Consider the following 17,861-nt stretch of genomic DNA (forward strand, 5'->3'; position numbering starts at 1 on the left):
ACTCAGAGATCCGCCTACCTCTGCCTCCTTGAATGCTGGGATTACAGGAGTGTGCCACCGTGCCCAGCTCATTGAACACTCTTAAAAATGATTTTTAGTTGTCGAATAAAGTACCAGCCACTGAATAGATATGGTGAACCTCTTAAAAAAGTAAAAATCCAAGATGGTCAGAAAAAATCAGCTCACAGGTCACAAAAGGAAGTACTGCCAAATAAATAAATAAATAAATAAATAAATAAATAAATAGAGCTCCTTCTGTAAAATCACCCTGCTGGGTATGGGTGTGCACACCTGAAATCCGAACACACAGAACATTACGTTTGAGGCCAGCCAGGACTAACAGAGAAATATGCTTCTTAAATCAAACAAAATAAAAATAAATTACCCCAAAAAAAACAATAAAAAGAGATAGTGGTTAATTTTTATATAAAAACAACACTAACACTCAATTATTTTTCTTAAAAAAATTTTAGGACGATGTGGATGTTAATAAAAACAAGTCTGCTTAACTCTCTTTTTCTTTTTCCCTAGGCCAGGCTGGATCTCAGTGTGTCAAGTGCACTGGTCATGTGGTCTATGAATGAAACCATACCCCAGACCCAACTTCTGAACTTTGAAGCACAATTAAACAATACAAAGTTTACTTACTATATTTCAAATATACTTCGTGAAAATAGTAGCAATTACATCATTAAAGAACTTAACAATATATAAAAAATATGAATTAGAATTTAGTTTTGAGGTTTGTGCTTTTTTTAAAAGATTAAAAGAAACAGAAATATAAAGGCCAAACTTTTTCTTGAATATTTACTAAAATGGAAAACACACAGAGAAACCTCATTTCAGAAAAAAAAAAATTAAAGCAAACAAAGAAAAAAAAAATCAACTCTCTTGATTGACTGACTACCCATTTATGTAAGAGAGACAACTGACCATGACCTATCAATATTAGGATATGGATATCACGTAAGAATATTTACATGACTCATACAGTTACCCATTAGACTAAAAACAAATATGAAATAAAACTCAGAATTCAGCAAAACTTAAGTGAATATTGAAAACTATAGTTTTTCAGTAAGCATTTTAATAGAAACAATATAATAAGCTCAATGTACCTGGTGTCCAGCCTTTACTTGTTTCAAACACTTTCATAGCATACTTCATCCATGTTACTCATCTGCTGCATCTTAAAGATTTTAAAACATGAAATTACAAAATTAGACAATAGAAAATTTCAAATTCCAAGTGAAACTTTGTCACTACAAAAGCATTCAGACTAAGTTAGACCACAGAAGCAACAAATTAAATATAAGTACCTAACATAGAACAAACAGATATATAAAGCCAGAATACAAATAAAGTTCCTCAACCATAGTTTCAGAGTACAAAGAATATTAAGTTTTAAAAGTTAGTGTCTTTGTGGGTAATATGCCAGCTAGCTATAGATATGATAGAATACATTATAACTACTTTTCCTATAAAAAGAAAAAACAAAAACTTGTTCTGGCTACTTTTTTCCTATCTCATTCCATGAAAAATGCAGGTTCATATATATGTGAAAATGAGAGAACACAGGATGAATGTCAAAGAATAACCTAAGGAAAGAAGTTAATTCACTGTTTAAATTGAATCAATGGTGTAAACACTTTAAACTTTAAAACATGCAAAACATATGACAATAATCATCTTCGAAGTAGGATGAGATGATCACATAATATATATTTCACCAGTGATTTGAAAGCAAATCTATCTTTTTCTATCTTCAATTCACTGCAAATCAGGAATACCATCTTACCATTTCTCATATTCTTAAAAGATAACAACTGGATTATATCTTGAATTTTTCAGTGAAATTTCTAGTAACTGGTTATAAGACACCTTAAAACCCTGGTGAAATCTTCACACCAACTGTTTATTTCAAATTAATGTAAAACTAAAAACTTCTAATAATATAAAATATATAAATCTGTAACTATATCAAACATAATTTACTATTCACATTATGGTATGTAAATTCCTTTAATGGCCAAATTTTTAAACTTTCAAAAATATACCATTTCTTCACTCAACATTTTTTGGTAAGTATAATGCTAGCATAATGCTATAGAAAACACTGGATTAGCTTTAAGTGATTTACGAAATTGCATGATGCACTGAAAGAAAGATTAAAGGTGGCTTACATGTATTTGAAATATTTTTAATACATCTCTGTGACAGTTATCTGCTTTAATTTAATTTGTAAATCTATAAAAAAAAACTAGAAAAATATTTACGTGCATGTTAGTGACATACTGAAATAAACTAAATAATAAACTATATATTTGAGAAATGATAGGAAAATAACGAGTATTAATAGTACCCCAAATCATTTGAAGCAAATGATGAAAGCTAAATATGTACATCACAATTATTACCGTATCATAAAGCTACACTTTTTTCCCATAAATATAAAAAGAAGCCATAAAATTAGAGAGGTAGCTCACTAGTATTTTCTTTGCCATCTATATATTGGTGTGCAAGCTATCATGTTTGTGCATGTATATTTTGTGGATATGCATACAGAAGTCAGAGGCTAACACTAGTTGTCTTCTTAGATTACTGTCCACTGTATATACCGAGGCAGGGTCTCTCTCTTGAATCCAGAGCTCAACCATGTGGCTAGTCTACCTAGCCAGCTTGTAGTAGCCTTAGTCTCTGCCTCCTAAGTGACGGGATTATAGGCAGGAGACCAGGTTGACCTGGCATTTATGTAGTTGCTGGACTGTAGCTTGCAGCAAGCCCTTTATCCACTGACCCATAGGTCCAGCCATAATGCCTCTTTCACAACATGAAGCTTCTGCACAGTATCTGTTGCAATAACAATGACTGAGTATTAGAGTCAGAGAGATGGTTTAGTGGTTAAGACCATAAGCAATTGGTTCTCAGCATACATATCAGCAACACTGTAACTTCAACTCCAGGATGATATGACAACTCTGGCACCATCACGCACCAGAATTCACATGCATATAGTTAAATATTTTAAAAAAACAGTTTACCGAGCCTTCATCCAACATCTTAATAGTTATGAGGCAAAATTGGCTGTTTTACTAATAAACTTGTCCTTTAAAATCTAATATAATTAGTGAAAGGTCAAGTTTGGCCTAACATAATAAAATTTCAATTTGTTCTCTTTTAGAAAAGAGGTAAGAAAGACTGTGAATATTCCCCTGAAACTATTTCTTCTATGGAGGAATTTGAGTTAAAAAGAATAATTAAGTAAAGTTTTACTTATCTTATTATAAAACTATAATAAGAATACCAACAGTATAAATGCATATGGCAGCACCATTAAAGGAACAACTATTTTTAAAGTACTATATAGAATGTTAGAAAAAGTACTTATATACACAATGAATATGATAATTAAAACATATTTTCTTAAGCACAACTCTCCCTTATTGGATGCTACCATGAATTACTTTTCAATTGCATATAAAAGCCTTATTTCTTATTTTAAGTAAACATTATATCAAAACATACATTACTGATTTAGAGTTTTAATTATTGTAATAATGCCCTTCAACTAAATCAAAATAACTTTTTGAAACTTTTAACAGCTAAAAATAGAAAATACATGTTGAGAATATTGTGAGCTACCACAGAACTTTCCTGTCGGAGCACTTCTACTACCAACACTGAGAAGTGTGCCTGACTTCATTTGAAACCATACTTGTATGCTTATGAAAGTGGTGCCTCGTAGTATTTAATCTCAATAAAAAGTGTTTCTTTTAAAAGTATAACTATCAAAGTGAACTCTTACCTTATTTGCACTTTTAATTCCTAAAAATGTCTGTCCAAGAGGTACAGGTCGAAAACGGCCATCAAAGTAGAAAAGTCCAATGTAGGGGTTAACATGCAAAAATGTAGCAACATCAAGGTAGTTGGGTAAGGTTGCAGATAATCCTAGAATTCTTATCATACTCTGTGTGGATTCAACCTGTATGAGTAATTTCAATGGAAAGTTATTTAATTAAATAAGATTTATATATATTAACCAAAAAGAACTGCTGCATATCCCATGAATACGAGCTACTAAAATCTATAGTGCAGTAAATGGATATGAGGTAGATATCAACAGAAGGTCTTACCATTTAAAACTAGAGATAACAGTTGTAGGCCGTGGCTATATAAATCAGTGATTTACTTGCCTAGTAACCCCCTGTCACACACACTGTATTCTTTATTTACTATCATTAAAACTCATGGAATTAACTTTAAATAAGTGTAAGAGCTTTATAACAATGATATACATTTAATAAATTATAAAAATTTGGGCTGTAAACTTAGCTCCCGGGTAGATGGCTGGACTAATATACACCAGGCCGTGGGTTTGATCCTTATTATTGTCTAAAAAAATAAAACACCCACCCGAACTTTAAAAAAAGAAAAAAGGTCAAATTCTGATTATGTGTGAAACAACAACAAAAAACCCAAAGGATGATCAAAAACTTCCACATACTTGTTAATTAACATGTTACTTTGTTGCTATGATACCATATATAAAAGTAAAGACTGATAAGTTTGTTCAGTCTTGGAGGTACACCGAAATAAGCAAAGCAGGCCATTTTGGATACCTTCATAGTTCTAGAATCATCCACCCACCTATTCTGTGTGATGGCATAATCCATGGTAATTATGTGATGCAGTACTGAGGACCACACAGACCTACACTTATAGCGACTACTTGAAGCACAAATGTGAGGATCAAAATCAGATGGAATTGGGTGAAAATTGTTGCACACACATACAAGGAAAGAAGTATCATACATGAATCTAATTTCATTAAAGAAATATTATATAAAACAGCAAAAACAAACATCAAATTTTCACCTTGATTAAGAATTTCAAACAATTTAAAGCAATCACAAAGAGGCATGAATAATGTACTCTTTGCTAAATAGTACAAAAATCATGTTATGCAGATTCCTCTTTATCATTAGCCCAGAAAGTATAGAGTTAGCTTTCCTGGGAAGCGGGGTGAGCACAGCAGAAGGCTGGAGCAGTGATGATAATAGAACCTACAGCTTTTTATAGCAAACTTTTATGATTACTATCTAATAAAGTTTAAATTTGAAGTCAGTCTCCATTGATAAAAAGTTAAGAATTAGTTTAATGTTGCTAAGTGAAACAATTTATAATTTCTTACATATTTATCTTATTTCCCATCATTTACAGTGTGCTGTGAATGCAGCCCCTAATCATGCATTCAATTTCTGACTATGAACACCAGTGACACTGAATTGGAATAGCGACCTGCACTACTCACATTATCAGGAGTCTGGTTAAGTATGATGTGAAATACTACCATCTACTGGAAACATCTGGTAATCACAGGCACAACAGTAATGAGCTTTTAATTCGAATTATTTTTTTAATTTCATTTCTTTTATTTATTTTTTTTATTAATTTATTCTTGTTACATCTCAATGTTTATCCCATCCCTTGTATCCTTTATCCTTCCATTCCTCCCTCCCCCCCACCATTTTCCCATTATTCCCCTCCCCTATGACTGTTCCTGAGGGGGATTACTTCCCCCTGTATATTCTCATAGGGTATCAAGTCTCTTCTTGGCTACCTGCTGTCCTTCCTCTGAGTGCCACCAGGTCTCCCCCTCCAGAGGACATGGTCAAATATGAGGCACCAGAGTACATGAGAAAGTCATATCACACTCTCCACAGTACAAGAACATCAGTACTTTGGCAATATATGAGAATCAAAGATACATTTATATCAAGGAGATTAAAAATTTAGTGAGAAATACAGAAAATGAAAAGATGAAGTATAGCTAGTTTTATGATTTTTTTGCTTTTTTTTAATTTTTATTAATTTATTCTTGTTACAATGGTATCCCATCCCTTGTATCCTCCCACTCTTCCCTCCCTCCCATTTTCCCCTTATTCCCCTGGGAGAATAGCAAAGTAGAAGGATCCAGAGGGTCCTAGAAACCTACAAGTAGAACATTATGATAGGCAGATTTGGGCCCAGGGGTCCCGTTCAAACTAAGGCACCAGCCAAGGACAATACAGGTGGTAAACTTCAAACCCCTTCCCTGATCTAGCCAATGGACAGAATATTCTCCACAGTTGAGTGGAGAGTGGGGTATGGCTTTCACACGAACTCTGGTGCCTCACAGTTTTATGATTATTAAGCATTAGTAAATACTAAAATTGTTCAAGTATAAACAGAAGGAACACAATATATAATTTACTCTTCGTACAGCAGTATTAAAAAACCTCCCCTTTATTTTAGACAGCTGTTTTGTATGTAGAAAGCAGAGTGATGACTTTAATTATAAAAGTAGTATGTAACAGATTTTAAAAAGTATTTTTAACCAATGTTTGCACACGGTAACCAAGAGTAAAGTCACTTTATAACTGTCATTTTGAAGCCTTAACTGCACAAACATTCCACCTCAAGTAAGTTTAGTTATAAATAGAATATAGAGTCAATGTGCTATAAAGATAAAAGTTTCAAGCGGTTGGAACCCAGAGTAGCTGACAGATTTGTAGAAATTAAAGATGACCAGAATAATTTTTAATATCTATCCAAGAAATCTGTTTTCTTTAGGAGTACAAGGGAATAAAGTGTGGGAAACAATTGAAAACTGGTAACATTATGAAGATGACAATGGAGGGTGGAATACATTCTATATTGGTATGTTCTCTGAAATGAATTATATGTAGTATAACCGCATACATGATGCAGTATACACAGCCATAAGAAAAAGTGGTAGCGATTCCACACGGTATGGGAAGCTGAAGTCAGGCTAGTTCAGTCTCCCTATTCTGAACATATGACCACAAATGTGTAGATTGATATTTACTTGGCCTCTAAAACTCTACAATTGCAAGAAAGCCCTTATTTGTGGGATGCTTTTAGCTTGATGGAGTGGACTCTTAATGTGGCTCATCGCAAATAAATGTGGACTGTACATATTTACAAACCATGGCTCTCTGAAAAAGTAACCAACTCTTTAATATGAAAGCATAAAAGTTAAAAAAAAAAAACAAAAAACTAGGATCAAAGTCACTCTCTTTGACGGAAAAGATGTCCTGAAAACTTCTTTTTAAACTCGTAGCTATAAAATTTGGGGCAGAAAACAGGGGTTCCAGGAAGAGAAGTTTTAGAGAAAGTAGCAGCAATTACAGACTCTGTGTGTGTATGTGTGTGTGTGTGTGTGTGTGTGTGTGTGTGTGTGTGTGTGTGTGTGTACACATGCATGTCTGAAGCTATTCTGAAATTGTATTAGATAATATCTGACTTTCAGGTTGACCATTCAAGATCTTGTACTTTATGTAGGTGTACTAGTGTGGGTGCATTTATATACTGACATCATAAATATTCCTCCAGGATCCAAGATGGCGGCGAGCAGTGTGGACCACGTTTGGAGGCTCCAGTGAACAATTCAGGGAATTGCACAGATTTCTGAACCAGGAACACCGAGGTCCGAACATCACGGCAGCAGGAGTGCTCCACGGTTCGGAGGGACCAGGGTGCGGAGGACCTGCGTGCCCCTGCACACGGGAGGAGCGTGGTTTTTCTCTGATCGGAGCGGCAGCGGTAGAGGCGGCAGCACCAGCGGCACCAGCAGCGGCGGCTGAGGTTTGCAGCTCATAGCCTTCTGGTGGAGGCGATTGGTGTGGTGGCTGGTGGGAATTGCTGCGGGAGAGGGGACTCGCGGCAGGATTTGGGTCGCGTGGAGCCTTTGGACCCAGATTGGACTCGGCGGACAGTTCGGCCCCAGAGTCCCGGGTATTGGCCCGGCCCAGCAAACAATTCTGCCTGAGGCACTAACTCAGCGTGGCCATAGCTCCCCTGCTGTGGCGCAGGCTTAGTTGAGCACGCTGCTCCACACTAGGCACTACCTCAGCTCAGCGGCAGCTCCCCTGCGGTGACACAGTCTGGGCGGAGCACTTGGTTTCACCACAGGCGCTAACTCAGAGCAGCCGCAGTTCTCCTGCTGTGGCGCAGGCTTGGTGACGTGCTCGGTTCCATCCTAGGCACCACCTCAGCTCAGCGGCAGCTCCCCTGCGGGGACACACTGCGGGCGGAGCACTTGTTCCACCACTGGCGCTAACTCAGAGCAGCCACAGTTCTCCTGCTGTGGCGCAGGCTTGGTGACGTGCTCGGTTCCATCCTAGGCACCACCTAAGCTCAGCGGCAGCTCCCCTGCGGGGACACACTGCGGGCGGAGCACTTGTTCCACCACTGGCGCTAACTCAGAGCAGCCGCAGTTCTCCTGCTGTGGCACAGGCTGGACAGAGCTCTCGGTTCCACCAGCTCTAAGACTCTGGTTGGACACAGTGTACAGTTTGAATCCAGAATTCCTGGCTGAGATTGGTGGTCAGTTCGGGCCCTGAGTCAATAACTGACCACAGCACGCACTTTGGGCCAAAAGGCCCTAGTGGAGCTTGGTGCGTAGTCCCAGCCCAAAAATTCTGGCTGGGCCCTGTGTGCATTTTGGGCCCAAAATCCCTAGCTGAGCTTGGCAGACGGTTCTGGCCCTGAGAATCTAGCTGAGTTCTGCCCGTGGTTCGGTCCCAGTGCTCCTGGCTGGACTTGGCAGGGAACACAGAAGGCTGTGGATACCTTGGCCTGACCCAACGCTCATTCAGAGACCCAGAACAATTGCAGGATCCACAGCAGAGAGGGACTGAGGATCACTGGCTGTGAGAGAACAGAACAACAGGGCTAACCTCCTAACATCCACACCAGTGAAGCTTTGAGCTCGCAGCCTAGGGAAATCGTAAGAAAACAAGTGAATCTATCGTCAGACACCCTCCATTCAACTCTGGAAGCTACCCAACAAAAACAAAGACGGCAAGATGTCTAAAGGACAACGAAAAAGCATACGCAAAAAACCCCAAAACAACATGTCGTCTCCAGTTTCCAGCTATCCCAAAGAAAACCAACCAGAGAACTCAAATACAACGGAAATACAAGAAAATGACCTCAAATCCTTAGTAATGAGGATGATAATGGAGGAAACAAATAAAATTCGTAATCAAATGCAGGAAGACGCAGACAAACAGGTGAGAGACATAAAAGAAGCACATAGAGTGGAACTGGAAAAATTGCAGGAAAATGCAAACAACCAGATGAAAGAAATAACTAAAACGGTTCAAGCTCTGAAGACCTATAAAGAGGCAATGGAAGAAACTCAGGAATATACAAAAAATCAGATGAAAGAAATCAAAAAATCAGTTCAAGATCTGAAAATGAAAATGGATTCAATGATAAACACACAGACAGAAGAAAAACGAGAACATGAGACCTCAGAGAAGAAGGCGAGCAACACAGAGGTGAGCTTTTCTAACAGAATCCAAGAGATGGAAGAACGAATCTCAGGGCTAGAAGATACAATCACAGATATTGAATCAACCATTAAAGAAAATGCCAAATCTGGAAAACTCCTGACACAAAACATCCAAGAAATTAAGGACACCATGAAAAGAAGAAATTTGCGGATAATAGGCATTGAAGAAAGAGAAGACATCAGACTCCAGGGCCCAGAAACTATTCTCAACAAAATCATAGAAGAAAATTTCCCCAATCTAAAGAAAGAGATGCCTATAAACATACAAGAGGCCTACAGAACACCAAATAGAATTGACCAGAAAAGAAAAACTGCCCGCCACATAATAATCAAAACACAAAACATGCAGAACAAAGAAAAATATTAAAAGCTGCAAGGGAAAAGGGCCAAATAACATTTAATGGTAAACCTATCAGAATTACACCTGACTTCTCAGCAGAGACCATAAAAGCCAGAAGGGCCTGGACAGAGATCCTGCAAACCCTAAGAGAACACAGATGCCAGGCCAGACTACTTTACCCAGCAAAATTATCAATAACCATTGATGGAGAAAACAAAATATTCCATGACAAAAACAAATTCAAACAGTACCTATCCACAAACCCAGCTTTACAGAAGGTACTAGAAGGAAAACTCCATCCCAAAGGGTCAAGCTACAACCAAAACTACCCAGGAAATAGATAACTATCCCATGGCAAAAACACAACTACACAAACGCTCGACTGGAAACAACATCAAAATTAAGACTCTTAACAGTCACTGGTCATTAATATCTCTCAACATCAATGGCCTCAATTCTCCAATAAAAAGACACAGACTAACCGAATGGGTACATAAACAAGACCCAACATTCTTCTGCATCCAAGAAACACATCTCACCCATAATGAAAGGCATTACCTCAGGGTAAAAGGTTGGAAAAAAATATTCCAAGCAAATGGTCACAAGAAGCAAGCAGGTGTAGCCATTTTAGTATCGAACAAAATAGACTTTCAACCAAAATTAATCAAAAGGGATGAGGAAGGACACTTCATACTCATCAAAGGTAAAGTCAACCAAGATGACATCACAATTCTGAACATCTATGCTCCCAATACAAGGGCAACCCACATATGTAAAAGATCTCCTAAAAAAGCTTAAACCACACATCGATCCCCACACAATAATAGTGGGAGACTTCAACACCCCACTCTCACTGAAGGATAAGTCATTGAAACAGAAACTAAGCCGAGAAATAACATCATTAACCAATGCCATGGGTCAAATGGATCTAACAGATATCTATAGAACCTTTCACCCAAACAAGAAAGAATACACCTTCTTCTCTGCACCCCATGGAACCTTCTCCAAAATTGATCACATCGTAGGTCACAAAGCAAGCCTCAACAGATACAAGAGGATTGAAATAATACCTTGTATCCTATCAGATCACCATGCTCTTAGGCTGCAATTCAACAACAACAGAAATAACAAAAAGCCTACACGTTTGTGGAAACTAAACAACTCTCTGCTAAATGACACCTGGGTCAGGGAAGAAATAAAGAAAGAAATCAAGGAGTTTCTGAAATTCAATGAAAATGAAGAAACAACATACCCAAATTTGTGGGATACATTGAAAGCAGTGCTAAGAGGAAAATTCATAGCACTAAGTGCCTTTAAAAAGAAATTGGAAACATCGCACATAAGCATCTTAACAACACAACTGGAAGCCCTAGAAAAAAAAGAAGCAGAAACACCCAAGAGGAGTAGACGCCTGGAAATTATCAAACTCAGGGCTGAAATTAACAAATTAGAAACTAAGAAAACAGTCCAAAGAATCAACAAAACCAAAAGCTGGTTCTTTGAGAAAATCAACAAGATAGACAGACCATTAGCCAAACTAACTAAAAGGCAGAGAGACAGTATTGAAATGAACAAAATCAGAAATGAAAAGGGAGACATAACAACAGACACTGAAGAAATTCAAAGAATCATAAGATCCTACTTTGAAGGCATATACGCCACAAAATTTGAAAATCTAAGGGAAATGGACGATTTTCTTGATCAAGTTCACTTGCCAAAGTTGAGTGAAGAACAGATAAACAAGTTAAATAGTCCCATTTTCCCTACAGAAATAGAAGCAATCATCGATGGTCTCCCAACCAAAAAAAGCCCAGGGCCAGATGGTTTCAGTGCAGAATTCTACCAGACCTTTAAGGGCGAGCTAATACCGATACTCTTCAAGCTACTCCAAAAGATAGAAATGGATGGAAAATTACCAACTTCATTCTATGAGGCCATAGTCTCATTGATACCTAAACCTCACAAAGACTCAACAAAGAAAGAGAATTTCAGACCAATTTCTCTTATGAACATAGATGCAAAAATACTAAATAAAATACTTGCAAAACGAATACAGGAGCACATCAAATATGTCATTCATCATGACCAAGTAGGCTTCATTCCAGGCATGCAGGGATGGTTTAATATACGGAAATCCATCAATGTAATCCATCATATAAACAAACTGAAAATAAAAAACCACATGATCATCTCCTTGGACGCAGAGAAAGCATTTGATAAAATTCAACACCCATTCATGTTTAAAGTTTTAGAGAGATCGGGGATACAAGGCACTTTCCTCAACATAATAAAGGCTATATACAGCAAGCCAATAGCCAAAATCAAAGTAAATGGTGAGATACTCAAGGAAATTCCTCTCAAATCGGGAACAAGGCAAGGCTGCCCACTCTCTCCATATCTCTTCAATATAGTACTCGAAGTTCTAGCCAGAGCAATAAGACAACAAAAGGAGATCAAGGGTATCCAAATGGGAAAGGAGGAAGTCAAATTATCCCTCTTTGCAGATGATATGATAGTGTACATAAGTGACCCTCAAAACTCCACCAGAGAACTCCTAAAGCTGATAAACACCTTCAGCAAATTGGCTGGATACAAAATTAACTCAAAAAAGTCTGTAGCCTTCCTATACACAAATGACAAGCTTACAGAGGAAGAAATTAGGAAAACCACACCCTTCACATTAGCCACAAGCAATATAAAATATCTAGGAGTTAACCTAACTAAGCAAGTGAAGGACTTGTATGAAAAAAATTTCAAAACTCTGAAGAAAGAGATTGAAGATGACCTGAGAAGATGGCGTGATCTTCCTTGCTCATGGATCGGGAGAATTAACATAGTAAAAATGGCCATCCTACCAAAAGCAATCTACAGATTCAATGCAATTCCTATCAAAATAACTACACAATTTTTTAAAGACATTGAAAGTTCAATTCTGAACTTCATATGGAAAAACAAAAAACCCAGAATAGCTAAAACAATCTTGTACAATAAAAGATGCTCCGGAGGAATCTCCATACCTGATCTCAAACTGTACTATAAAGCAATAGTAATTAAAACAGCATGGTACTGGCACAGCAACAGGCTGGTTGATCAGTGGAATCGAATCGAAGACCCAGATATGAATCCACACACATATGGTCACTTGATTTTTGACAAAGAAGCCAAATCCATTCAATGGAAAAAGGATAGCATCTTCAACAAATGGTGCTGGTCTAACTGGAGGTCTATGTGTAAAAAAATGCAACTGGACCCATATTTGTCACCTTGCACAAAACTCAAATCCAAGTGGATTAAAGACCTCAACATAAAACCAGAGACACTAACTCACTTAGAAGAAAAAGTGGGAAAGAGCCTGGAACATATTGGCACAGGAGACAACTTCCTGAACAGAACACCAACGGCCCAGGCCTTAATGTCAACCATTAATAAATGGGACCTCATGAGGCTGAGAAGCTTCTGTAAGGCAGGAGACACTGTCAAGAGAACAAAGCGACAGCCTACAGACTGGGAAAAAATCTTCACCAACCCTACATCTGACAAAGGTCTAATATCCAAAATATATAAAGAACTCAAGAAATTAAACACCACCAAACCGAATAACCCAATTGAGAAATGGGGCTTGGAACTAAACAGAGAATTCTCAACAGAGGAGTATCAAATGGCTGAGAAACACTTAAAGAAATGCTCAACCTCCTTAGTCATCAGGGAAATGCAAATCAAAACAACTCTGAGATTCCATCTTACACCCATCAGAATGGCTAAGATCAAAAATTCAAGCGACACCACATGCTGGCGAGGATGTGGGGAGAGAGGAACACTCCTTCATTGCTGGTGGGAATGCAAACTAGTACAGCCACTTTGGAAATCTATCTGGTGCTATCTCAGAAAAATGGGAATAGGGCTTCCTCAAGACCCAGCTCTTCCACTCCTTGGAATATACCCAGAAGATGCTCCAGCACACAACAAGAAAATTTGCTCAACCATGTTCATAGCAGCCTTATTCATAATAGCCAGAACATGGAAACAGCCTAAGTGTCCCTCAGTAGAAGAGTGGATAAAGAAACTGTGGTACATATACACTATGGAATACTACTCAGCTATTAAAAACAAGGAATTCCCGAAATTTGTGGATAAATGGATTGAGCTAGAAATGATCATAATGAGTGAGTTAACCCAGAAGCAGAAAGAATCAAATGGTATATACTCACTTATATCTGCATACTAGCCCAAGGGGCATGTCCCACGAAAGCCTTCACTTACCAGGAAACTGGGACAGAGGGGAAGGCATCCTATTGGGACTCTAAATGAGAGACGCATGGGAGAACAGCAAAATAAAAGGATCCAGAGGGTCCGAGAAATCTACAAGTAGAACAATATGATAGGCAGATTTGGGCCCAGGGGTCCCGCTCAAACTAAGGCACCAGCCAAGGACAATACAGGAGGTAAACTTTAAACCCCTTCCCAGATCTAGCCAATGGTCAGAATATTCTCCACAGTTGAGTGGAGAGTGTGATACGACTTTCTCACATACTCTGGTGCCTCACATTTGACCATGTCCCCTGGAGGGGGAGACCTGGTGGCACTCAGAGGAAGGACAGCAAGTAGCCAAGAAGAGACTTGATACCCTATGAGAATATATAGGGGGACGTAATCCCCCTCAGGAACAGTCATAGGGGAGGGGAATAATGGGAAAATGGGGGGGGGGGAGGAATGGGAGGATACAAGGGATGGGATAAACATTGAGATGTAACAAGAATAAATTAATAAAAAAAAAAAAAAAGAAAAAAAAATATTCCTCCAATTCCAGTTTTACTGTAAAACAACACATTTGAGCTTCCTGTAGCTGCATTCAGACATGTACTGTAGGCATAAGGTTTATGAAGTTTACAATTTGATTTCCTGCCTAATTGTGTAAACTCTGCTCCTCAATTGTCCCCCTGACATATATATTAAAGCAGCTTACAGCTAATCAATGAGCAGGAGAGAGAGTAGGGCTGGACTTCCTGCCTGCCAGGAGAGGAGGAGTTAAAAGAAGAAGCAAGAGATTCAGCCATAGGTAGAGGTCCAAAGAAGATCAGGAGGAAGGAGCTGGAGCCCAGGAAAGCTACAAAGTACAAATATCCCTAGGATGTTTGTTGGGAGTACTACAAAATAACACAGAGGGTTAAGAATAGACATAAACTGCTCAAGATTGTGTTGTGAAGCTTAATTTTTAAAAAAATAATATAAAAGAGACTCAATTATTTGTGTGATAGCTTGGTTAAGAAATAAGCTAAGAGAAACAAACACTGTTTTATAAAAACAATTTCAACAAAACAATTTCAACAATGTACCACAATCTATGTCTAGTTAAAACGAAAATACATTCAAGAACTTTATTTTGTTTAGCACTAAATTCATAGTGCTTGGAAGTATTTAGGCAGTACACAGTTGGAGCTTAATAAAATTCATTAAATAAAATAGTGATTGAATGTAAACATATTGCACTTTTTGATGTCATAAAATTAGATTGTATTCTACAAAAAAAAAGACAGACTGTTGTTCCATAAAGAATGTAATATAGGTATCTTTGAATTTCAGTTCATGTGGCTCTGCCTCATCTTTTTATTTTATTTTATTTTATTTATAATTTTTTAGCCTGCAAAGTAGCATGTTCTTGGACAAATGGAATGCAATTTACCAAATCATTTCTCCTATTGCAGAACATCCTGGTTGTTTCCAAACGATTTGGTTGTTTGAAAAAAAAAAAAAATGCTTTGTGCCGATTGTGGTAGCACACGCCTTTAATCCCAGCACTCGGGAGGCAGAGGCAGGTGGATTGCTGTGAGTTCAAGGCCGTTCTACAAAGTGAGTCTAGGACAGCCATGGCTACACAGAGAAACCTTGTCTTGGAAAACAAAAGGCTTCAATGATTATAGGCAGTAATATGTCTTTAAGTTTATTCTACTGTTTCCACAAACTAGATTTCCAGGAATGAACTACAAAAGCAAATGCTTCTAAATCATATTCCCCATCATTGTGGCTAATCTGATAGAAACACAGATTTATATCCATTTAGTGTGCTTTCTAAATTTCTCAACATTTTTACTTCTACTTTAAAATAATGCCTTAAGGGAGGACCATGACCAAGACAACCCCACCAGGGTACACTCAGCATGGGCAGGCAGTACAACAGGCTGGAGACAATGCCTGCCTAGCTACCGCTGTCACCTGGGACCAATTGCTATGCATATGAGGGCTACGCAAAACTGAGCCTGCCCCTCGCTAGCTGTAGCACTCAGAAGAGCAGATCCTTACCTCGTCTGGGCAGCACAGTAGAGTTGGCCCTAATGGTAAGGACATGGGTGAACCAGTCCAAGGATGTGAGCACAGGAGAGCTATCAGGCTGACCAACTTCACTAGCACCCAAGCTTAGATCTGGAGCTTTGAGTTGGCCCACCCCAACATCAACCCCAATCTATGAACTGTGGGCAAGAATGAAGGGGATGGTCCTCCAGAACAAAAGCTTCAAGATCTCTATGACACAGGGCAGCGACAAGATACTGAGAGAAGTCCCAGTAGGGGTATATTATTGATAGTGTAGCAGAAGCCAGAAGCCTCTGCTTACTGTGCTCACTCTGCTTACTGGCCAGTGACTTACTGTAACATTGTAATGAACATTTACAAAAACAAAAAACAAAAACAGAAAAAAGAGTGGGGGATCTATGTGACACACCTCTGCTTCCACAAGGAGATTTGTTTGTTTGATTTATTTGGGGGAGGAGGTTGCAAGAGCAGAGGGCAGATATGGTGGGATGGGAAGATGAGTTGGATTAGCTGGCATTATATGAAATTCACAAAGAATCAATAAAGTATTTTTAAAAATCTCTTGTTCTAAAGATATTTTTCTTATAATTTTATAACATCTACTACAAATAAATATTAGAGATTGATATTATGGGCTACAAGTACTCTCTGATGTTCAATTACTCTTATTTTAACTATTGGTTGTTGTATCATAGTGGCCAGAATATTTTAACACTTTTATCTAGTTGTTGCACAGCTTTCTTTTATAACTTTTCTAGTTTTGCAAGATTACCACTCCAGAATTAGTAAACAAAATATAACCTTTTTTGTTTTATTTTTTGAGACTTCCTTTTCTATGTGAAACAGACAAGCACAACCACCCAAAATGTAGAGTTGTAGAGCCCAGTTCCAACAGATCTATTTATACATAATTTCTGCATCTAAGGCTCAGGTATCACTGCAGAGGAGGTAGGCAGAGAGTCTGTTGGAGCAAGGGAACAGAGAGTTTTCTGTGAGATTGAATCTCCTAGAACTATCAGAAACTATACCCATGAAGTCTCAACAACAAGGCTGCCTAAAAGTAATGTCCCAAGGATAACACCAATAATGCATGTGAATGTGGAAGGAGGAAGCTCACAAGCCTCAATCCTTGACAAAGTACTAAAAGCAATTAAAGAATGTGAAAGGTGAGAGAATAAGTCTTCCCCAGGAAAGAGCACACCACCTGATAATCCAAAATAAAATGGTCATCCCTAAAGACACACACAAACACCCCCCCCCCACAGCATCATATGTAGCAGGTAGTATTTATATACTTAGAAATACACCAACAACAATTAAAAGAAAAAGAAGGCATAAATTTAAAAGAGAGCAAGGAGTGGAAAGTGTTTGGTAGTGTTTGAAAAGAGAGGGAAATGATGTCATTCTATCAAAAATCGTTCCTATTTTGTCTTAGTGCTCCGTTGCTATGAAGAGACACTATAACCAACGCTACTCTTATAAGAGGAAACATTTATTTGAGGCTTGCTTACAGCTTCAGCTTTATTCCATTGTCATCATAAGAAGCAAAGAGCCATACAGGCAGACATGTTGTCGGGGAAGTAGGTGAGATTTCTGCATAGAGCCAGCAGCAAGAGAGACACACTGGGTCTGGCTTGACTTCTGAAAGCTTAGGGTCCACCCTTTTACACACTTCTTCCAACCAAGCCAAACTTATTCCAACAAGTCCACACCTCATAAACCTTCTCACGTAGCACTACTCCCTGAAGACTAAACATTCATATATTTGAGCCTATGGGGGCCATTCTTATTCAAACTACTACATACATCTGTTTGAGTGCATTAACAGATTTTAAAATACAACTACACTACTAA

General features: G+C 38.1%; 1 pseudogene; it reads right to left on the reverse strand.

Annotated features, from left to right (window-relative positions):
- Positions 1-1,109: 1,109 nt before the first annotated feature.
- Positions 1,110-17,861, reverse strand: part of LOC127186311 (activating signal cointegrator 1 complex subunit 3-like) — a 47,857-nt pseudogene continuing 31,105 nt past the window's right edge.

This window comes from Acomys russatus, unplaced genomic scaffold (assembly GCF_903995435.1).
Source record: "Acomys russatus unplaced genomic scaffold, mAcoRus1.1, whole genome shotgun sequence".
Classification (NCBI taxonomy): domain Eukaryota; kingdom Metazoa; phylum Chordata; class Mammalia; order Rodentia; family Muridae; genus Acomys; species Acomys russatus.